The sequence below is a fragment of the Phyllopteryx taeniolatus genome, chromosome 12 (assembly GCF_024500385.1).
Source record: "Phyllopteryx taeniolatus isolate TA_2022b chromosome 12, UOR_Ptae_1.2, whole genome shotgun sequence".
Lineage (NCBI taxonomy): Eukaryota > Metazoa > Chordata > Actinopteri > Syngnathiformes > Syngnathidae > Phyllopteryx > Phyllopteryx taeniolatus.
In genome coordinates, this window is record NC_084513.1 from 26,084,288 (window position 1) to 26,097,900 (window position 13,613).

The window sequence follows — 13,613 nt, forward strand, 5'->3', positions numbered from 1 at the left end:
GGTGTTGGAAGACTGGCGTGAACAAAGAGAAGTATAAACAAAAAAACTTTTTAACACATCTTTGGTCAGTCAATAATTGTAATCCGGACCATTTTGTTGCAGACAAGCCTTCTGGATGAGTGTTGGTTTTCAGTACAGGAATTTATCCCAACTTTAAAAAATATAAATGGGTGTGGATTTTAACGCAAAGCCCAATATGGACATGGATGTGGGGAATCCAATTTCTTCCCCATTGCAAAAACAACCATGGTAGGTTAATTGAAGACTCAAAATTCTCCGTAGGTTTGAATGTTAGTGTGAATGGTTGTTTATCTATTTATGTCCTGCAATTGGTTGGCAGCCAGTTGAAGGTGGACCCTGTCTCTCGCCCAAAGTCAGCTGGGATAGGCTCCAGCACACAATGGATGGATGGATGTCCAATATGTATTAGAAGCAAAAATAGAAATTCATTGTCTTTGCAACAATATGGAACAATTTAATCTGAACGTGTACGAATTTCGTATTGTTTTTGGTACAATACAGTTGCTTGTAATAAGATCTTTTTTTTTTTAGCTATTTTCTGCAACCCTAATTCTCCTTCTTCAGTTGTTTTCAGTATTTGCAGACTAGTCTGGTCACAGCTTTGTTGTAAAAATTATATGAGAGTGGCACTTGCTAAGGTAAAAGTCAACGGCAAAAGACAGTCATTTAAATATTCAATGAGTAATATCTTTTTGTGTGTGAAATTTATATTTTATTAATTTTGTTCTTTGAACACAGTGATATTGTGTACAACGAATGCATGGTTAAATTTTTTTTTCTTCCAATTAATAAGGGTTCGGTGAATGTTTATATGAAACTTAGGTTCAGTCCCTCCAACAAGGTTAAAAACCTCTGCGTTAAGCTGTATTTTTATTTGTTTGTTTGTAATAAATATTTTAAGTTAATGCCTACAATACTGTTTATTTGCTTGGGTGTCTGACCTGTCACATTTTGTTACACAAGGACAGTAAAAGGATAAAGGTACATATATGAACCTAACACAATGGAATCAAATCGACGGAATAACGGGTGATTATTTTATGGGTCATTGGTTAAATGATGTATTCAAGATTTTCAACAAGGAAATCCAAGAGATTTGTACTTAGAGAGTTCTGAAGCTATGCTAAAAAAGCTTTACCTTTTCTAACTTAAATGCAGCTTGACACTGTCACCGCATTCATCGGCTGATGACACCGCATCGGGAGCAACTGGGGTTCAGTATTTTGGGATCAAGGACGCTGTGATAGGAGGGCAGGGAATCTGGCACTTGACAGGTGACTGACTACATGTTAGAATAAAGGGAGAGAAAATAAATAAAAGCAAATGGATTCCACAGTCCCGCCATGTAAGTCATGTCCAGTGGAATGCAAGGTGAAATGTGTGTGAGGATCATTTTTCATAGTTTGTCTGTGCTTTGCTGGAAATAAGCTAGGGATATGACTTGGCTCTCCTTTATCATCTCTGGACAGGAAAAGAAAACAAATATTCCACTGAGAACAATAGCTTCTGCAAAGTGACAGAGAGAGAAGCTGAGAGGGTGTGACATCATATTCCTCTGCCTGCCTGGGTTTCTTTTATCCTTCTCTCTTGTTTTTATCTGACAGCAAAATACAGCCCAGCTGAAAGCTTTCACATACAGCATGACCTACATCTTTTCTGTTTGTTTGAGATGATTTGGTAATATCTGTATCTTCAAAGGAAGAATACAATTATTATTGAAGAAACAGTTTATAAAAATGTCTTCTGTTAATCCTGGAAATCAAATACGTTTCTACTCAACAAAGTGTGAATTGCACAAGCACTCCTCCAGCAGTGTTGTCTTTGTTTTAACTTGGGAAGTGATAACAAATTATATCATATAATAATCACGTTGCAGCCTCACACTTGTCAGGTGTTTTGACTTTTTTTCTGACAGAATAAGTCAGTCAGGAAGCAATCTTGTCTTTGTGAGTTTATAATACAAAAAAGAAAGAAAGAAATCTTTGCGCAGAGGAAAAGGTACAAGTCGTCACACTTCTTACCCCTTACTGAAGAGCAAGTGAAAAAAATAACCTTCGTTAAACAGAAGAGAGAGAAAACAGAAATACACTCCTCTCATTCCCACACAATCAGCTTGGAACAGGGTGTTTTCAACTCTCACTCACTTAAGTCAGCATTAATTGTGTTATTTATACAGAAAGGGCACACAATTACAACTGCGTTTTTCAGCGAATAGTTTTAATTATTTGCAAATTGGCGATGGTTGACTGGATGCATTTCTCTCTCTTGTCATGCACCTTTTTGGTGTTCAAGGGTATGTTGCTGTCTGCCCCTTGTTGGTTGATCCCGGTTTATGCATTTGTGTAATTCTTTTAAGGTCAACTCTATTGTAAGGAAGCACAAATTAATCACTAGCATGCTTACCAATGCCATTTCTCCTGAAGAATGCGTCCTACAACAGCAAATCAAAACCAGCCATCAATTTGTCAGATGTATACAAATAGTAGGACATGTGGGTTCCCACCAAATTTGTCCTGTATCCCACTGATTTTGGTTATGTATGGTTGTGTATGTACTGCTGACAATATGACCTTTTTCAAACAAGTAATTGATGTGAACATTGTTATACTGCGTGTGTATATATATATATATATATATATATATATATATAGAGAGAGAGAGAGAGAGAGAGAGAGAGAGAGAGAGAGAGAGAGAGAGAGAGAGAGAGAGAGAGAGAGAGAGAGACCCTTTCCAAAAAATTGGAACATCATGGTAAATTTCATTTTCGTAATTCCATTCAAAAAGTTAAACTTTCATAGATTATAGATTCAGGGCCCACAATTTAAACAATTTCAAGTATTTATTTGTTTATTTTTACATAATTTGGGCTTCCAGCTCATAAAACCCATGAAATCAGGAATTCAAAAAATTTTAATACTGTGAAAAAATCAGCCTAAATTTTGCAGGCCATAAATGTTTTAAATTGAGTGTCACACACTAATCATCTGCTAAACTCAAAGCGCCTGCACAGGTTTCCCCAGCTTTAAATAGTTTCAGTTGGGTTCAATTGTCTCAGTTGGGTTCAATATGGGGAAGACTGCAGATTTGACAACTGGCCAGAAGACCATCATTGATACGCTCCATAAAATGGATAAGCCAGAAACGTTCATAGCTAAGGAGGCTGGCTGTTCACTGAGTGCTGTGTCCAAGCATATCAATGGAAAGTGTACTGGAAGGACAAAATGTGGCAGGAGAAGATGCACCAGCAAAAGAGATGACCGCGGGCTTCAAACAGAGAAGATTCAAGAATCTAGCAGAGATCCAGAAAGAGTGGAATGAGAGAGTCATAGATTAAAAAACCACCACATTCAGACGCATCCGAGAGATGGGCTACAACTGTCGGGTTCCTGGGGTCAAGCCACTCCTGCGCCTGAGCTCATGTAGGAAGTTTCTCAACTGAGCCAAGGAGAAGAAGAACTGGAGTGTTGGCCAGTGGTCCAAGGTCCACTTTTCCAATGAAAGTAAAGTGTGCCTTTCATTTGGAAATCAATGTCCAAGGGTTTGGAGGAAGACGGGTGAAGAACAGAACCCAAGCTGCTTGAGGTCCAGTGTGAAATCTCCAGAGTCAATCATGATTTGGGGCACAATCTTCAGTGTAGGTGTTGGTAAACTCTGCTATCTTAAATCCAAGGTCACCGCAACAGTCTACCAGAATGTTTTAGAGGACTTCATGATTCCTTCTGCTAAGGATCTGTATGGAGATGCAATTTCATCTTCCAGGAAGACCTGGCCCCTGCCCATACCGCCAGAAGCAGCAAAACCTGGTATTATGCCCATGCCATCACAGTGTTAACTGGCCATCCACCTCGCTGGATTTAAACCCTATTGAGAATCTATGGGGTATTATCAAGAGGAAAATGAGGGTCACCAGACCCAAAAACAAAGAACTGACAGCATCAAAGAAATCTGGCCTTCCATAACTCCCAGGCAATGCCACAGGCTGATTGCCTCAATGCCGCGGCGCAACGAGGCAGTGATTAAAGCAAAGGGATTCCCAACCTAGTATTAAAGACATATCGTTTTGAAAGTACCATATTTTCATTGATTTAATGTGACCCTAATGTCTTTCTTCACAGTATTAAATTTTTTTGAATTCCTGATTTCATGGGGGCGGCACGGTGGACGACTGGTTAGCGCATCAGCCTCACAGTTCTGAGGACCCGGGTTCAATCCCCGGTCCCGCCTGTGTGGAGTTTGCATGTTCTCCCCGTGCCTGCGTGGGTTTTCTCCGGGCACTCCGGTTTCCTCCCACATTCCAAAAACATGCATTAATTGGAGACTCTAAATTGCCCGTAGGTTTGACTGTGAGTGCGAATGGTTGTTTGTTTGTATGTGCCCTGGGATTGGCTGGTAACCATTTCAGGGTGTACCCCGCCTCCTGCCCGATGACAGCTGGGATAGGCTCCAGCACGCCCGTGACCCTAGTGAGGAGAAGTGGCTCAAAAAATGGATGGATGGATGGATTTCATGGGTTTTTTGAGCTGGAAGCCGAAATTATGTAAAAATAAACAAATCAATACTTGAAATTGTTTAATTTGTGGGTCCTGAATCTATAATCTATAAAAGTTAAACTTTTTGAATGGAATTATGGAAATAAATAAACTTTTCCATGATATTCAAATTTCGGGTAGCTGTTCAGGAATGATGCCGACTTTCGCGAAAGCTCGGACAACAGTCAAAGCACATACCTTAGCGCAGGCATTCATTCACATATGGTGGCGTAACTCGCCTGCCACTGCCCCCCAGTCTTAGTAAAGGTGTTCGCCGTCTCTCATCCATCGCTCCCACGCCGCTCGCAACTTCACTTTGAACGCCCTGTTTACACCAATGCCCAGTGGTTGGAGTTCGCTGGCAGTTGCTGCGCCACGGTAGTCCTTGGCGAGATGGTGCCTTTTCATAAAAGGAAAGCACCAAGACGGACCTCCTTGAAAGTATTCGATCTTCATGTCTTGTGCTATTGTTATTGCTTTCAGTCGAATGGTGACTGTAAAGACGCTTCTCCCCGCTGTTCTTGTGCTTGATTTTGAATTCTCTCGCGGCTGCTCTATTCCCATTTACAACCGTGTGACTGATAGCCTGTAGTTTGAATTGTGCCTTGTTAGTGCTCATAAGTTTACATACTCAGGGAGAATTTGTGAAATATTGTTTTGTTTTTGTTTTTTAATACGACTGATGACTGAACAACAACCATCATTAACTTCTATATGGTTATGTTTTTTTTTTAATGATAATTCTTTTCTGAAATGCTTGACAGTTTAATTTGAATAACATTAAAATAAAATGAAATGTGTTTCGTGTAGTCCTTCATGTTTTCTTAAAAGAATTGTACACATCTTACAAATCCTGCCTGGGTAATCAAACATATGATTTACGAAATAAAAGTAGGGCTGTGAATTTCAAAATAAGAGCAAGTAAATAAAAAGAAAGTACTGTGTGTTCAAATAAGGTGTTTAACTTCAGAACAATTATTTGAAAAAACTAACAAAAAAACATGTTTTGATCATATGGGTAGAAGCAAAATCATGCATTGTAAAAATGCATTATACATAGGTAGAAAGGTTTTCCAGAATTTTGAGGTCAACTTTGGGGGTGTGCATCATACATGGGTATACACGAGAAATTACGGTACATCATATGAGGGCATTCTTGGCAGGCTGTACAGCTTCATACTGTATGCTTTAAATACTGTATATACATTTACACATTTCAAACATCCACAGTTGCACTTTATTTAGTTCCTCTCTCAGCATTGCTGCAGGTCATGGAAATAGAAAGCCTTTGACATTGTATGATATAGATAAATACTTGTATACATAAAATGAAATTGGGGTGCAACTCTAAGAATTTTTTTTTATGACTAAAAATAAAGAGACAATAGATTAGAAATTAATAAACTACATTAGATTAGATTACCTTTATTAGTCCCACCATGGGGAAATTTGCATTGTTTTAGCAGCATAGAAAAAAACAAAACATGCAGGGAGGACACAGAAAATTTACCCATTGTATGTGCTCAATCACATTAACATATATACATAAACGTGTACACAGTGTAGAGGGGAAACAGGTTATTAAAACAACTAGTCCGGTATGAGTCCTGTTAGACACATCTCCGTAAACAACAGCAGGCTTTCCTCCCTGAAGTCCTTCTCATGCCGGGTTTGCATCTCTGCTTGACATCGACCAATAGGATTGTGACCGGCGCATCGCCTCCAGTGCTTGCTGTTGGCAACATACTTGCACGCCGTTGTCAACGAACCACGTTTACTGAAACTTTAGAGCATGATTCATTTTGTTGCTTGCTTGTAAGTTGCATCGTATTAAAAGTATGTGAACATACCTTCAGCAATCATTGAATGAACGTCCTCTCCCGATGACCGATTACGACCACTACATTTTTCCTTATTTTGTTCTTTTTTCCCCCACACAATAGATTGGCGCGATCCATTGTTGTGGGGCAGCGGTGGGGCTCACTGGGTGGCGGATCGAGGAGGGGTTGGGCGTGAGGGGTGGTGGTCCAGTGCCCTTGCCCCCTCCCTTGGGGGCTGTTTGGGGCACTTCAGTTGGGCTGGGCGACCGCCCTAGCTCCTGGGGAGTGGGTGGCGTCCCCCGCAGGATGGGCGCACTGGCTTGGCCCCGCTTGGCTCACCAAACATTACTTTCTTGGTCTGTCAAGAGTACAGGGCACATCTGTCAGTGTAGAGGGACTGTGGCCGCCTTGTGTGCTCTGAGTCAGTAGTGTGTGATTTCAATTGCATGAGCCACTTAATAGTGTGTTTGCAATGCCTATCTGTGTCAGTAGCCTGGTCAGGACGGTGCACAGCTCTTATTTGCCATGTTGATAGACTGTGTAATGAAAAAAGCCTCCCAAGCACAGAAGCCACACACACAGAGAGCAAACACTTAATAGACAATGTAATGTATACATTTCTCTCGATCCTCATCCTTATTCAACTACCAAAGGTTTTTGTACTACTACGTATGTAGAGTACAAAAAGTGTATTGTTGATTTCATTAAATGTAGCAGGAACATGTATTTTCTTTTTCATTTTTCACCAGTTGAAGCCACACCACATGGTTCCATCCAAAAGGAAATAACAGTGGAAAAAAAATCTGGAGATTACATAACTGTATTATTTTGCTTGTTGCTTTTTCATGAGTTGGCAGCTTACTACCTGAGATATGAAGGAAGACAACAAAAAGAAACAAAGAAACAGGCAGTGGTATTTTTTTTTATCTTGGAGGTGAACAGTTACCAAGCCGTGCTTCCATGGTGACTCAAAAGATGAAAAATTCCTGTATCAACACATTTATCCGACCCTCACCAAAAATTGAATTCTTTCACACACACCTGGCCGGGGGTGTTTTGCCAACTCTATAAAATATTGTGTAAATGGGTTGTGCGGCTTTTGCGTAATGTCACTTCGAATTTACAAACAAACACTAAGCATACAACACCTCTCGCCTCACACGATTATAATACCCTAATAAATCTTTTGGTGGGCACATTTGATGGAAATAAATCTTAAAGCCACTTGCTACTGTGAAGTAGTACTAATCTCTAGTATTGTTTCTTTAAAAGGCACTGATTGTGATCGTTATCTAATCTCAAGCCTTTAAATGTGTTTGAGATCAAATATAAGAGTTCAATTATTAATTCAACGAGGATTATTTGTACTCCATTCTATTTGAACCCAAACTCCACCTGTGAACCACCACTCGGAACATTGCCTTGGTTGACAGCTTCTCCTGTTCAGTGATGTGCACGGTGGATTTACTGTAGATGACATCCAATTCCATCGTTGACTTTGACAAACAGCATTCCTTCACTCCCTGTGGTCCAGCTTTGGGGCATTTGAGACTGGTCAACCTACTCATGGAGCACTGGGTTCAACTTAGTCTGTATAGCGCAACAGTAATTTCTATTGTCCTCTATGTACAGCTGCAGTTCCTCCCATATCCCAAAAACATGCATGGTAGGTTAATTGAAGACTCTAAATTGTCCGTAGGTGTGAATGTGAATGCGAATGTTTTTATATATTTATTTATTTTTAATACAGGTATGTGCCCTGCAATTGGCTGGCAACCAGTTCAAGGTGTACCCAGAGTCAGCTGGGATAGGCTCCAGCACGCCCGCAACCCTAGTGAGGATAAGCAGTACGTAAAATGAATGAATGAATGAATAATTTTCCCATGACTTTTGTGCCTTAAACATGAGCCAACCAAGCACCATTCATGAAGTAGCTGTGATATAAATCTTTTTCTTTTTTTTTTACCATCAAGTGCTCAGCCAAAATTCATCAGTACAGGCTTAAGATTAGTGGCACTTGCAGAGCTGATAAGACCTTCTCTGTTGTAACGGCCTTGTGATGAGAGGCAGCCATTTTTGCTGGTTGGATGACAAACTACAGTACTGGAGTTAAAACAGTAGTAGCAGACAAAATCCATGAAAAAATGCAGTGTTGATTTTGGAATATTTTGATATTCTGGAAGCCAATTTCATATAATTGTGGTGGTGGCTCATTTCTGTGGAAATATTCTTTAGTCTTGTTAATGTACCGTGAGCAGATGTGAATGAGAGCCGCTGATGACTGCTTTCTTTGTCTTCTCCATCCTGCACACTTAAATTGACCAGGAGATTTTGTTTCCCTCTCAGATATATAAGTGTGACAAGCTGTGTGCATGTGTGGATGTGTATGTAAAAAAATCTGTGTAGCTAGGTCAGCTAAAATCACATTGGTGGAAAAACTGGAGAAAACCCAAGGACTTATAATAGAGCATGAATTCTGTGTACACAGGGTCAGCACAGATGGCAGAGTCAGGAAGCCATGGACCTGCTGGGAGTTGAAGCCAATAGATTGATTAAACACCAGCCCCACTTCAAGGGGTCTCAGATGGGTCATATGAAGTAGCTCTGCTCGCTGTAATTCTGCTCTGTAACCTATCATGACACTCCAAATGTTTGTATGAACAGGGTCAGGAGGAAAGAGAGTGCATGGTGCTGAATGGACTCATTTTGTGATGTCAACACAAAAGTATCTTTTACAGCTGATGTGTTTTATTCAAAAAAAAAAAATACTTCAGTTGGGAAGGGTGCTCACAGATCAAATAACCAAACCAGTTAAGTTCAAAGAGCAAATGAAAATATTTACTGGAAAAGAGAAATAGGACAATCATGGCAGCATCCTCCATCTCGGTATGCTTTTACTGAGTCCTGGCAGGTTGACAGAGGACTCATAGAGAGTTGGCACAGCTGTGCAGCAGGAAAGAATGTCAACCCAAAAAGATTTACGTACTCTAACATTCACTATACTTTCATCTAATTCATATCGCTCTGCTGCATGTTACCTCTGCAGGAATAGCAGGTCTCCACCACAGCACTGAGGAGTGTAAATAAACATCATTTCCTCTCCTACATGCCCTCAAAGAGTATAAATTATACAGTGACTATCTAACTTTCACTCTTGTAATGAATTAAACAAGGAGGTTTGTAATCTCCCGTTCACTTTTCTAGGGAGATATCCATATAGTCACACAACTGTAGTTTAAATTTTTTTTTTGGTCATTTATTAAAAGGAAGTATGGGTTTTAATGGTTCATATTTTACCAATTTTATGTATTTTTCCTCAAGAAGATTAAACTGGCAGTCATTTCCAATCATCTCAATTCATTTTGGCGCAATTGGCAAATTACTACAGTAATTGCCTTTGGAACCCCCAAAATTTCATCGCCAAAATCAAAACACTGCCCTTATATATATATATATATATATATATATATATATATATATATATATATATATATATATGGAAGTAAAACAAATTTATTTGATTAATTTGTTGATGGTAGACCATGTAAAACATGTCTGCCATAATTAGTCATGGAGAAGTTGGGAGAACCAGGATCTATCAGGAATCAACCAAATTTGCTCCACAATGACCTTACAGGTAAATACCAAATGACCAACAGCTTGCTACTCCATAAAATCCAGGTCGCACTATCTGTGGAAAGAATTTATAAATTGTCAGAAGCAGAGAGATTGAATTTCTTGGTTTGGAAGGGGAACCACCACGAAACATTTTCAAAAGGTTGCAAAATGTCTATGGGGAAGCTGCAAATGGCTGTAGTACAGTCAAAAAGTTGGTGTGCTGCTGAGCCTGCTTTAAGTGACCTCCGTGACAAGCAAAGGAGTGGCAGACCATCATATTGATGAAAAACAGAACATACAGCCTCTAGTAGGACAGACAAAAACAGAGATGGATATAAACAAGAGGGAGAAGTACAAAGAGGGCCAGGAGGTAGGGTAGGGTGTGGTTAGGGAGAGCGGAAGTTAGTTGGGGTTGGCTATGTTGAAGAAGTGGGTTTTAAGGGTGGACTTAAAGGAGGAGAGGGTAGGGGTGGCTCTGATGTTAATGGGGTGTAAGTTTCACAGTGTAGAGGCGACAATGGAGAAGGCCTGGTCACCCCAGGTTTTGCGTTTTGTGGCCGGTTTGACAAGGAGGTTGGCACTGTGGGACCTAAGGAACCGGGAGGGCGTGTGACGTCGGAAGAGATTTGTGATGTAGGTGGGAGTGAGGTTATTCGGGGCTTTGTAGGTGAAAAGTAGGATTTCAAAGTTGACACACATTTTGTCAAGCTTTTGAGAATGTTTAGTGGTTTTTCCCTTTCACAGCAAAAAATTCAATCACAGCTCTGCCTCTGACGGGTATCCAACAATGATGTCATTTCCAAACTGGCCGACAGGAAGGGGACTTGTTTAAACGAAACGTTTTTAAAAAAATAACGTTCAAACTACAAACCTTGAAAAATTCAGAGAAAATTTCAATTATTAATAGGTTTGATTAAATATGGCTCATCACTTTTTGACTGTCACTCGTACAAGATAGTTTGAGCCTGGAACAGGAATGAAATCCTGTGGCATGTCAATTTCAGTGAAATAGCTCCTTGCAAAAACAAAGGAGTCATACCAATGGTGGACTTGGGGCAGGGCGCAACAGTAATGGACAGCCACATCGGACTATACGGGCATTTGGAAGAACAAGTTACTCAAGGAAATGGTGGCACAGACATGGAAGGTGAATTCCAAAGTGATTCGAGTAGCAGAAGAGTTAATATGACGTCTGATTAAAACAATAAATAAATAGACAAAAGTAGGTTTTTAAAAGAGAAAAGTTTTGTTTTGTGCTCTTAATTTAATGATAAATTATATTTGATACTGTAAAGATGTCTTTCTGCCCAAATGGTACCCAAGAACAAAGCCTCCTCCTTTACAACTGGAATGCTGGGATTTCTATCCCCTTCTCCCAGAGCGCAAATAAAATAATTAGATCAATCAGGCATGCATCTGCCAAAGAATGTGTATCACATTGTATTATAATGTTGGTTTCCAAACCAGCATGTAGTAAATGTGAATATATTGCAGAATTCCTTCATCGCCTTCAGCCATACACACTACATACCAACAAAAATCATCATGAAGCATTTTCTTCTGAAACATTGAGTTTTCTGGGACATTATTATAAATTTTGCTCCAACTTGTGTATGTTCAATGACTCGAGTGTCAAAGTGATGGAGCTTAGTGTCTACCGCCTGCCTCTCCTGTACTTAAACAACATTCAGCATAACTTATGTGAGTGCCAATCACTTCAAATGAAACGTGCAAATTAAACTCTCATGCTCAAATGCATAATTAGACCTTGCCTTGGCAGCAGAGCATAAACAGCTGAGGGTGAAGAGTAGAGTGCCTGAACATTTTTTTTTTCTGGAAGCGCTAGCAGTCATTGTCGAACTCAGTCCTCAAACGTAAGCTATACAATTGAAATTTCTGTATATAACAATATTAGTGGTATAATATTTAAAATATGGTCTTCATGTTGTAAATGCCTCAGCCTTGCAACAAAAGTGAATGTGTTTCAGTGTTTCATCCTCATTGCCAAAAAAAAAAAGTAGCAAGGTTAATACGCTGGAGAAACCATCAGTGAATGTCTTCTTGAAAATGCCCAAGACAAACAGTTAATAAATTAATGTTGTCCTTTCTGAAGTGGATCAGATGTGCATGAATAACACATTGCTGCCTTGGAAACAGAAGCCTCGTAGGGCCGAGAGAGCTGATTAGAGAGCGGCAGCTTGTTTCTCCTGAAATCCAATGTCCTCTGTGTTTGCAGGCAGTACATCCAGGTCGCAAAGGAGATCTGTCTTGACTCTTGTGGTTACGGTGGCATTCCAAAGCTGAGAAAATAAGTCCCCAAATGGTCCCCGACAACACATCCTTTTGCCCAATTTTACAGTGAAGGTCTTCACGAAATTATTGTTATAACATAAATACAGTGTTCCCTCGCCACGTTGCGCTTCACGTTTTGCGGCTTCAGTGCTTCGCGGGTTTTTCCCAAATATTCATAAAAAAAAAATAAAATTAAATAAAAAAATTTAAAAATACAGCCATATCGGCAGCCATATTGCGGAAAGAAGCGTTGTTTCATGTTGTTGCACGCGAGAGAAGGTTTCCCTGGATGCCCAACAAAGAGATGAGTTGACTCAGAGGCTTTGTACATGCCTGTACTGTACGGGCAGTCGTACAAGGCGCGTGATTGGTTCCCGGCGCGACATCGAGCAATGAGAGCACGAGAGGCTTTATCCCGTGAGCTGATTGGCTGCGCATCATTGCAGCCTCACCCGGCATCTTCCCTTGTTGTGTCTCGCCAGTCTCGTCCACGCTGTTGTGTTCGCAACAACTTTTTTTGTTTAAGCAAGTGAAGTGAAGCAAGCCCTTACAATGCCGCCGAAGCGCTGTGCCCCTGCGAAAGCTTCCTCCGGGGCGCCCAAGAGGAAGAAGAAGATGACGACCATCGGCAAAAAAGTGAAACTTTTAGATTTGATCAAAGAGGGCAGAAGTTATGCATCTGTGGCACGCCATTATGGCTTTGGTTTTATAATTAAAGATATAAGTAAATACGTGTACTGTTGTAATCTTTGTCTCAAATATGTAAAGTTTAAATACTGTTTACATATTTTAAACATTCTGGTACCCACATACAGATCCACGAAAATTCCTGGGGGGGGGGCAAATCCTACTTCGCGGTTTTTCACATTTCGCGGGGCGTTCTGGTCTCCATGAACCGTGAAAAACGAGGGAACACTGTAAATATAAAGTACAGTAAACCATCACTTATCAGGGTGGGAACATTCCAGAAAACCCCACAATAAATTAAAATTTCAAAGTGTCACACAATTATTTATTATATTATTATGTAAGTTAATAAGTTTCGTATATGCAATTCAATGCCATTATGTGATACTTTAGAGAGGCACAGGTACTTTATTTGTGCACGTGAGATCACAATCCACACACTCTGCAAAAACATATATCTAAGGCAGGTGTGCTGTGCTTGAATGACGTGAACAACAGCTCATGTCGACAGGATATGAACAGGCGATTCCTGTCTTAGGCATTGGCACCAGTCCTTACACTGACAGTCCTGGCAATGTAGTCAGCAAAAAGCATTATGGGGACCCAGAATTCATTGAGGTGATGTTTAAGAAAATCAAGCTAAACA